The sequence below is a fragment of the Plecotus auritus genome (genome assembly GCF_963455305.1).
Source record: "Plecotus auritus genome assembly, chromosome: 3".
Classification (NCBI taxonomy): Eukaryota; Metazoa; Chordata; class Mammalia; order Chiroptera; family Vespertilionidae; genus Plecotus; species Plecotus auritus.
This window is the reverse complement of record NC_137772.1, coordinates 52477265-52487979: the sequence shown is the minus strand read 5'-3', so window position 1 is coordinate 52487979 and position 10715 is coordinate 52477265.

Genomic DNA, 10715 nt, shown 5'->3' with positions numbered 1-10715 from the left:
AGGGGAGGGCAGTTGGGGCAACCAGGCTGGCAAGGGAGGGCAGTTGGGGGCCACCAGGCCTGCAGAGGAGGACAGTTGGGGGCGATCGGGCTGGTAGAGGAGCAGTTAGGCATCGATCAGGCAGGCAGGCAGGCGAGCGGTTGGCAGCCAGCAGTTCTGGATTGTGAGAGGAATGTCCGACTGCCCGTTAAACGGACATCCCTCGAGGGGTCCCAGATTGGAGAGGGTGCAGGCTGGGCTGAGGGACACCCCCCTTCCCCATGCACAAATTTCATGTACTAAGCCTGTAATGCTAACATAACACCACTATTAAAACATAATCATTCTGTAGATTCTATCTGATGCCCTGTGCATTTTGAGGTCTCTACATTGTGACTAGGGGGACTGAAATAGTTCCAAGCCCTGTGTGAACTCCAGAAATTGTTTTATGGGCTGCTTGCCAATGGTTTTTTTTCTTTGGTTTTGGAGTCTTGCTCCGTGTATGTACAGATCAATTATCTGCCAAAGACTTGAATGGAGACTATCTTATGCAGTTTTATGATTCTTTCTTTTTCTGTGAAGTTACCTTATCTCTAATATTCTGCTATGGGGATGGGGGTGGTACAAGAGGGTATAGGGGGGATAAATGGTGATAAAAGGAGAGTTGACTTAGAGTGGTGAACATACAACACAATATACAGATGATGTATATAACCGGAAATCTATATAATTTATTAACCAATGTCACCCCAATAAATTCAGTAAAAATGAAAAAAATCACAAAAGAAAAAATAGTAAAGCTACTTTAGCCTTTCTGAATTCCAATAGCTGTCTCTTCAGCTCTGAGAGATGGTTAGACTCTGGTTTTACACAGCCTTTGCTGGCGCTGGAAACAGACTCCTGCAGTAATATAGGACAGTTGTAAGGTTTACCTCATTTTTTCCTTCTCTTAGGTCTCACAGTCCTGTAAGGCCTGTTTTCAAAGATCTGAAAAGAACATTTTCATATATATTTTCCGTTTTTTAAGATGTTTATAGCAGAATTACAATTCCTGAACCAGTTAGGCTTTTTTTTTTTTTTGAGCAGTTGTATAAACTTTAAAATATATAAAGTGGAATATTTTTGAGCTTTTAAACAAATAGCCAATTTCCATATTTTTTATGAAAATAAATATGCTTCTCAAATTTTATTAAAATGGGATTTATGATTGTTTCCTCTACTGTTAAATAAATTATAAATGCTTCTCCCCTCAGTCTTGTCTACCTCCTGCCACAAACACATACCTCCCCCTAAACACTCAACGCACAAAACAGTACACACAATAAGGGACCTCTCTGAGAGGTCACCAGATGTCCCTATTTCTATATCATTTGAGTTAGCAATAGCATTTGACATCATTCATTACTCCTTGAAACAACACCTTCATTTTAATATTAGAACACCATCACCTCTAATGTTTTCTTCATCTCTTACAGGTTGCTTCTACTAAGATTCCTTTGCTGTTTCCTTGTGTTCCTTCCTGTTTCCTGTTAACATGCAGATTTGGGGGCTTAGTATCTGGCCCTCTGATCTTCTCTATCTGCACTTTGATCTCATCCAATTTCATATGCCATTTATAAGCCAACAATTAGAAAATTGATATTTCCAGCCAGACTTTTTATATGAACTATAAATTCACACCCAAATATTTGCTGTACATTTCTACTTGAGTCTCCACTAAATTATATGTGAAACTGAACTTTTTCACCCCAAACCAACTCTACCCTCCCTTCCTCCTAACTTGATAGCATCAACATTCTCCCAGCTGCTTTTCTTTAGGTTTTTACATCTTTGTCAGCCAATAGGCATGTGTCAGGAATTAATCATGGTGTTGCTTTCAAAATATATCCAGAGTTCAGTGGCTTATCTTTGCTTCTATTGAATAAGTATATAAATTATTGTAAATAATATTTATTGAATGTTTAATATAAACCACATATACTACTATAGCAATAGCCCTATACATTTGGTGTTATTAGATTAATCAGAGTTTTATTTCAAGGAGAAATTAAATATTCAAATAAGGTTAAGGTCAAAGATAATTATATTGAAAGGATTTGGATGTATCTCATGAAACAGAAAAAGAGAAAAAAATGAACATATGTAGAAGTAAGTAAATCAGGAAGAAAGGTCATGTTTTTCATCTTTATGGGGTATAAAGATTATTGCCTTATTATTTTTCCTTCTTAGCAAGACAGCTTTTACTGTAACTTGACCTCCAGTTCTAGATGTAGGTGATCACCCAGACTCAAGATAATAATAACTTAATTTTAAATTTAGTATGATGATTGCTCAAGACTCATATAGACCATTCTAGTTGGGGATTTTCATGTTTACTCCACCAGCTGACTTAGGTTTCTTGCATAAGGTCACAAAATATAAAAATGACACTTTCAGGTTTGATAATGATTCTAAAAAGTTGGGGAGAATTCAGTTTTGAAGAGAATTTTAATACAATCATTTTTACCCAATGTATTGCTGAGAAAAAACTAAAGCTTTAAGAGTGTAAGGAGTTTGTCCAAGAAGTTGTGAACTTGTAATTTACTCCAAATTATTGTTTGCTTGTTAGAATGAATCATTTCCCCTAGAACTCTCCTTTAGAAAAATCACTATCTTAATTCTGTATTGGTATTGAGATTATGCAAAATTCATAAAATGATTTGGGTAGTTTGCCATGGTTTATTTAAGTTATGAAGTATTCTATATAATTATGTTAAATAAGACTTACTGGTAATTGAAGCTTTTAAAGCTCACTCTAGTCAAATCAAATTAGTAATCAAATATATGTAATATACATATGTAGGTATGTATTGTCTATCAGTTTTGTTTCAGATCATTTGAAATCATTTTAAGGGTTCACTAACATAAAAACCACAATCTTGTCCAACCTGGTTTGGATTGGTGGATAGAGCATCGGCCTGCAGACTAAAGGGTCCTGGGTTCGATTCTGGTCAAGGCACATGCCTGGTATGTGGGCTCAACCCCGAGATAGAACACTGATGTTTCTATCTCTCCCTCTGCCTTCCTCTCTGAAATCAATAAAAATATATTTTTAAAAATAGACAGAATCTTAGTGAGACTTTCACACACCGCTTCCAGAAATTGATAGAGCAAGGGGATACTAAGTAAATAAGCTCATAGGGTTTTAACACTGACAATACACATAAATCTGGGAAAACTAGAAGACTTTCTCAGAATATAAATTAATAAAATTAACTCAAATACAGAGGGTTGTTTTTTTTAAGCCTAATAGCTATCAAATATTTAGAACAGTAAATGCAATTTTATACCTAAATAAGCTCCTTGGTATGTTTTAAAAATAAACAACTTGATTTCTATATTTATCTAATAAACATTTAAAAAATAAAGTATTTTTAAAATATATCAGTGAGCGTAGAAAAGAAGAAAACAAAGAAGTGAAGTAAGAGTATGCTAAAACTGATAGGTACCCTATTCATAGTAAATTGTATATAGGTTTTATAATATTTATAATATAATATGAATAATGGCCAGTAATTCTGAATAGATGTACCGTGTTTCCCCGAAAATAAGACCTACTTACAGGTTTCCTTCTGAGTGAAATATAAGGTATCCCCCGAAAATAAGGCCCAAAGGACCATTTAGTCTGCAGGCTCTGTCTCAGAATGAAAATTAATTTACCATAAACTGGTCGCTAGGGCCGCCCCGACTGGCGTCTAGCAACCAGTGACGTTAAGCGGAGTCCTGACGTCACTGCTGTGTGGAGGCGGAGAGGAGGTCGGAGTGAGTGGTGAGCGCGGGGCGGGAGAGAGGAGGAGACTTTCGCAGATGCATGTAGAAGAACAGGAGGATTAGAGCGGACGGGACGCAGCGAAGGTGGTGAGTGCTGGTCTGTCTCTGGTGACACTACCTGATGCTCGCAGCCACCTTCATGATGACTGAAGGTTCTCAGTCAGTGGCAGACCCTGCTCCAGCCCAGATCCAGGCCCCAGCAAGCCCAGTGACAGTCCCCAGGCAGGCCCCAGGGGGTGAATGTCTGATAAAGGGGTAGGGGGGATGTCTGGTGAAGGTGTTCAGTGGCACAGGGGTGGGGGGGGGGAGATCACTTAAAATGACACAGGAGGATCAGAGGGGGCAATCAAAATGACACAGGAGGATCAAAAGGGGTTACTAAAATGGTAATCCCCCCTCTGATTCTCCTGTGCCATTTTGATTCCCCCCTCTAATCCCCCCTCTGTCATTTTGAGTGATCCCCCTCCCCCCACCTTGATACCCCAATTCCTTTTTTTTTTTACCCCTAGAAATGAGCGCAAAAAGAAAAAGCTACTCCATGGAGTACAAGAAAGGAATCGTGGAAGACTCTTGGGGCCAAAATCTTACTGCTTTCTGCAAAGAGAAGATGTTGAGTATCCGATTGGTCCGAAAATGGCGAGCAGAGTATGGTAACCTCATTGAACAAGTGGACAAGGGAAATGCTAAAAAGCACAAGTGTGGATCAGGTCGGCAACCATTATTTTCCGAGCTGGAAGACCTGATCTGTGAATGGGTTGTTGACGGGAGAGCAAAGGCTTTGGTTGTGAATAGGGCTCAGATTCAAGAATTTGCCCTTGCAATGGCACCACAGTTTGACATAGCCCCTGAAGACTTCAAAGCATCACAACACTGGCTGGATAATTTCCTTCAGCGAAGTGAACTGTCTTTAAGAAGATCTACAACATTGTTTAGGTTGGAAGATACTCAAGTTATTAAGCGAGCACTTGCATTCAAGTCCTTTATTGATGATGCTGACTTCTCTAAATACAATCTTTCCAACATGATTGCTATGGATGAAACTGCAGTGTTTATGGGCCAATCATCTCAAACAACAATTGAACAGCAGGGTGCCTCCTTAGCGTACATTCCCTCCACTGCTTACGAAAGTGCACGTGTTTCCTGTATTTTGGCAATTTGTCTGGATGGCACTAAAATCCCACCTTTAATCATTTCTAAGGGCAAGAAGGAAAAGACTGAACATGTTTTGGGCGTTTTTATTCTTGAAACTGAATAAGCCTGGGCCACACAAGCAGTTATAAGGAAGTGGGTCGGTTTAATGCTGCTGCTTGTTATGCGAGGGAGCCAAAGAGGTCTGCTAGTCTGGGATGCAGCCAGCACTCACCGCGCTAAAGACATGAAGACATTTCTTCACGAAAGAAAAATAGATCAAATAATGATTCCCGAAGGAATGACGGCCTATCTCCAGACTCTTGATATTGCAATCAACAAGCCATTCAAAGACAATTTGCGCATGGAAATTAATGACTACATTGAAAATAGAATGGAGAGAAATCAGCGTGGAAACTTTGTGAAACCTAAACTGCAAGAAGTTGTGACTTGGGTGAAGAATTCATGGGAGAAAATCACTGACAGTTGCATTGCAAATGCACTGCGAGCAGGCTACCTTGACAAGAAGTAGTCATTTAAAGACAGTGCTATTGCTAAACATGAGAGATTTGGTCCACTGATTCTGAAAGAAATGGACTCACAAGAAATTCACCAGGAAATTCAGGAATTGGATTGTTATAATGATGTTCCAGAATATGATGACATGATTGTCATTGAATAAATGAGTAAATTCTTGATACTGTAGGATTCACAGTTTGTCTGGTTTGTGTTGACAACTACCGTACTACCATACCGTATACAGGTAATAAATTTCCTTTATTTTCATTTAACAATAAATGTGTACCGTATTCTTCTTCATGGAAAAATAATACATCCCCTGAAAATAAGACCTAGCGTGTCTTTGGGGGCATAAATTAATATAAGACACTGTCTTATTTTCGGGGAAATGGTATTTTTATTTCAACCAAAAAAGTTAAACAGGACCAAAACCATATCAGATGTTTTATCTCATCTATTCCCTTGTTGTTACTTCTAAAATTGTGGCAATCTGAGATCTTTGTCCAATATTTGTTTTATTTTATATATCAATAATTTTGCACTTACTAGTTCCACTTCATATAGTCCTTTATTCTCTTCAATTTCTTTAATACATTCTTGAATAATTATTTGAGTTTATCAGATAATTATTCTGATAAACTATTGGTTCTTTGTATCTTTCCCAAATGCCTGATTATTGTATTTGAAAGCTTCTGTACTCAAACTAATTTTCTTTTTCAAAGCAGCAATTTCAGCCTAGACATTTCCTCCAATTTTTGTGCTCATGTAATTGGCCACTTGACATTCTTCCTGGATCATGCATCAGCAATGCAAGACAATTACCTAATGGAACTTTTATCCATCTTCCCCTCACACTCAAGTGTTCCTTTATTAAGTGTCCATACTGCAGTTTTACAACACCATGATTTAACTACTCAGTTTTACCAGAAACTTGGTAGTCATCATTGCTGACTCATTTTCCTTTACATCTTTACTGTCAGCAAACTCTATTATTTCCTCCAGATATGTACCTTGTGTGCAGGTCTACTACAGTGTGAGTCCCCAGTACAATACTTTAAATTTAAGTGCTGATTTAGCCATCTAAATGATCTCCCCATTTCCCCTGTTGCTCTTACACATGCTGTTCTTCATAAGATGGCCATAAATCACCCTTAAAAATATACTTCTTATCATAGTTGTCCTATGACTTCCCATTTTACAAACCAGCTTGTAATGCCCTAGGTGTCATTTTTTTATATTTTTTTTTTACAATTTCATTCCAACAGCCTTATCTTGAATCTCTCTCTGGCTTTTTTCTTTCCCCCCTAAAATCAGTGTCTTTCTTATCTCTAGGCATTTTCACTTTCTATTTCCTCTTTCATGAAACCTTAACTTTTGGTTCAATACTGCCTTTACATTCTTTAAAAAACAGATTTAATTTTTTTTATTCATAGAGAATTTCTTTAATATCTGCTATACCTCCAAATTGTGATTTCTGTCACTATAAGTTATTCATTTTTTTATGGATCTATTTTAATCTGTAGTTACTTTCTTCATTTATTTGCTTACTTTTTGGTTTTATCTATTAAAATGTAAGAACATAAAGTCCAAGTGTGTGTGTGTGCACGCGCGCTTATACATATACACACATATATATATACACACATACATATGTGTGTATATATAAATGTTATTCACTGCTATATCCTCCATGCCTATTATATAATAGTAAGCAATAATATTTTGAATATGTATCTAGATAGATGCCGTCTGATGACTAAATGCTTTCAAATACAAGATTACTTGTGAGTTCTTGACAATTTCAAGTATGCTTACCTTCAGGAAAAACATCTTGGAAATTAGGATCAATTCTGATTGGTTATAGAAAATTAAGGTTATAAACTCATTCCAACTTTTTCTTTTTGTTAAATAATGTCCTGGGCATATTTGATTAATTAGTTATCACTATTTTCTTTTAAGAGAGTGATCTATCTGTAGCCAAATATGCATGAGTTTGTGCTAGTTGACTACGTTCTTCTCTTAATATTGTATTATTTTAAAGCCTGGAGCTTCATATTTCAAAATCAGTTTGAGATATTCTTGTAAAGAATTCTGATTAGCAAGGATTGGTTTGTGTGATTATTTTTGGAAACTATTGCTGTGCCCATGAAGGTAAAGTGAAATAATTGCTAGACCCCTCTAGAGACATGTGTTTGGAATGAGGAAGGCACAGTTGCCCAAAAAGAGGATGCAGTTTCTAAGAAATGAAGGAAAAAAATTAAAATTAAAAAGAAAGAAGTGAAGGAGAAGAAAGACATCAGTCAGTCAAAGCCTATTTTCATTGAGAGATTTTATGCATAATGCAGTCCAAGAGCTGAGGCTATTCACAGAATAGGAAATGAAATGCATCTACCAAGATAGCAGTGGTGTGTGTTTCAGCAGAGCATTTGCCAAAATCTCTTTACTACATTTTCACAGAAAGGTGAAGGAATATTGGCCAGAAAACAATTAAATGTATTCAGAGCTGCCAGGGACTCCTGATTTTAAATTGTTGATTAATAAAGAGTTCTAGGGAAGTGTCATAGGACCCTGTCCCTTGGCTCTTAGGCATTCAGTATTTTTGTTACTGACTGGAACAAATAAGAGGATGTACAAGTGAAATTAAAGGGTGTTGGTTTTTTGTGGGGGCATTTAATCTCACAGATAAATATGTTGAAGTTTCTATTTCAGTCTAGCAGCTCATAATTTTTGGATTGTTGTTTGACAGCTTTAATTTATCTTAATAGACTTTTTTTAACTGTAGGCAGGCATTTTTGCACCTAACAATCAAAACTACTTGAAGTTCCATGACACATTATGTTCGCCCATTGTCCTATGTGGGTGTCTTTTCTCTTCTTACTAACCCCCTTTTCTTCTAGCTCACTCTATCGATAATTTTTCATCACTTAATTTTGTTAAGCATTTTGTTGAATTTAGTTGTAATTCCTTTGTGTTTCTGTAGCATCCTAAGTAAAAAATGTAACATAGCACATTACAAAGTATTACATGTTTTTGGTTTGCTTTTGTTTATTTTGTTGCGTTTTTCTCCACAAAGCTGAAAGCTGCTGAGAAAGGTCTGACATAGTTAATAAGTGCCCCATGTTCCCAATCCCAAACATAGTACCTACTAAAAAAATAATATAAAAGTAGTAAATGTCAGTCTAATAAATTGAATTCTGGAAGAAGAAATTTAGCATGATTTTGCAAAGGTAGAATGTAAATTGTGATATAAAAAGTGTTAAACTTTGGTTGAAAGAAAATTTGCAATTAAGGTAAGTCAGTAAAGAGAATGTATAGGTTTTAATTCATTTCACAATAAATAAGAAATAATAGTATGGCATGCATTCCCCTAGACTTCTTTAGAATAGAATGTGTAATTGATAGAAAACATATTAGCTAATGTAAATTTTCCTGCAAATTATTTTCATTTGTTTTAAATATTTTTCTTTTGAGATTTCTTTTATATACCCTAAATATCAATTTCTTATTGTTTTAAGATGTCACAAACATATATTCACTGATTTATTACCTGGTGTGTATCATTTTTATTTAATATAAATTCTTAATTTTGAGTTAGTCAAATTTGACAATTAAAAACCCCTATCTTTTGTACTTTTTAGACATTTTAAGATAAATTCACTCTGATGCAAAGATATTTTCCAGTTCTGCCTCTTAGGTTACAACATGTCTTTACATTCCGGTCTTTAATTCATTTCGGACTCACTTTTCTATGTGGCAAAAAAAAACAGGATGTTGCTTTATTTTGGGCCATGTAGTGAGCCTGTTTTCCTGATTCTATCAAATTTACATTTCTGCTCACATTAGTTTTTGTAAGTTTACAGTTAACATTATTCCTTGAGTTCTCTATTTTGTTCCATGGATTTATTTATTTCTCTCTAACCCAACTGTTATCATAGCAATGGTTTTTAGAATGTCACAATATCTGGTAGGTTCAAATCTTCTTTCCTGGATAAGTTTTTGAAAATTTACAGTTATTTTTTTACTTTTATTTTATTCTGTAGATTTTTTTAATGTTATGATTCTAAAATAAAGAACCAAATTATAATATCATGCAGGTCAATTTATAAATTCATTAAGAATTGACAAGAGCCAGAACCGGTTTGGCTCAGTGGATAGAGCGTCAGCCTGCGGACTGAAGGGTCCCAGGTTCGATTCCGGTCAAGGGCATGTAACTTGGTTGCGGGCACATCCCTGGTGGGAGGTGTGCAGGAGGCAACTGATCGATGTTTCTCTCTCATCGATGTTTCTGACTATCTATCCCTCTTCCTCCCTCTCTGTAAAAAATCAATAAAATATATTAAAAAAAAAAAAGAATTGACAAGACCATAACAAATTAATCACAACCAATAACATAGACTTTTCCTTTTCTTCTTATCTACTTTTAGATTATAATAGAATATAAAAATTTCCCCCTTGAATTTTGGGTTCTTTCTTCCTTCCTTTCTGTATTTATTTATTTTAATTACAATTTACATTCAATATCATTTTGTCAGTTTCAGATGTACAGCATAGTGATTAGACAATTATATATTTTATAGTGTTTTCCTCTATATTTCCAGTACCCACCTGGCACCATACATAATTATTTCAATAATATTGACTATATTTTCTACTTTGTACTCTACATCATCTTATTTTGTAACTATCAATCTATACTTCTGAATTCCTTCAGCTTTTCACCCATCTCCCCTGCCCCCTTCCCCTCTGGTGCTAAATTTTTAATACTTTTTTATTTTCCCCAAGAAAAAAATATTTCATTCCCAGGATAGAATAAACATTACAATAATTCTTTAAAATGCAAATCTTTTCTACAACAAAATTCTTAAGTGATGCTTTTTCTTTGTCAGTCATAAGTTTCTGTTGTTTAACAATTTAAAATAAAAATATTTTTATGGTTTCTGTCATGTTACAAAGTAACAGTGCTCATCATAGAAATTGATATTTAGGGTATATAAAAGAAATCTAAAAAGCAATAAAAATATTTAAAAACCTAAATGAAAATTAGTGAAAAATATAAGAACATAAATTCTATTACCCCCAGAAAACTACCTTTAATATTTAAATTTTATTTAAGTGATCTTTTTGAACTATACATTATCCAGTGAATTAGAAGGTGAATTTTTCTTGTATTTACTTATCCTAAATTCTACAACTTCAAAATTTTCAAATATTCTTGTGATCCATGTTTCTCCAATTAAGATAAAAATAGTATCTTTTTAGCTTTCTCATTATCTAAACTA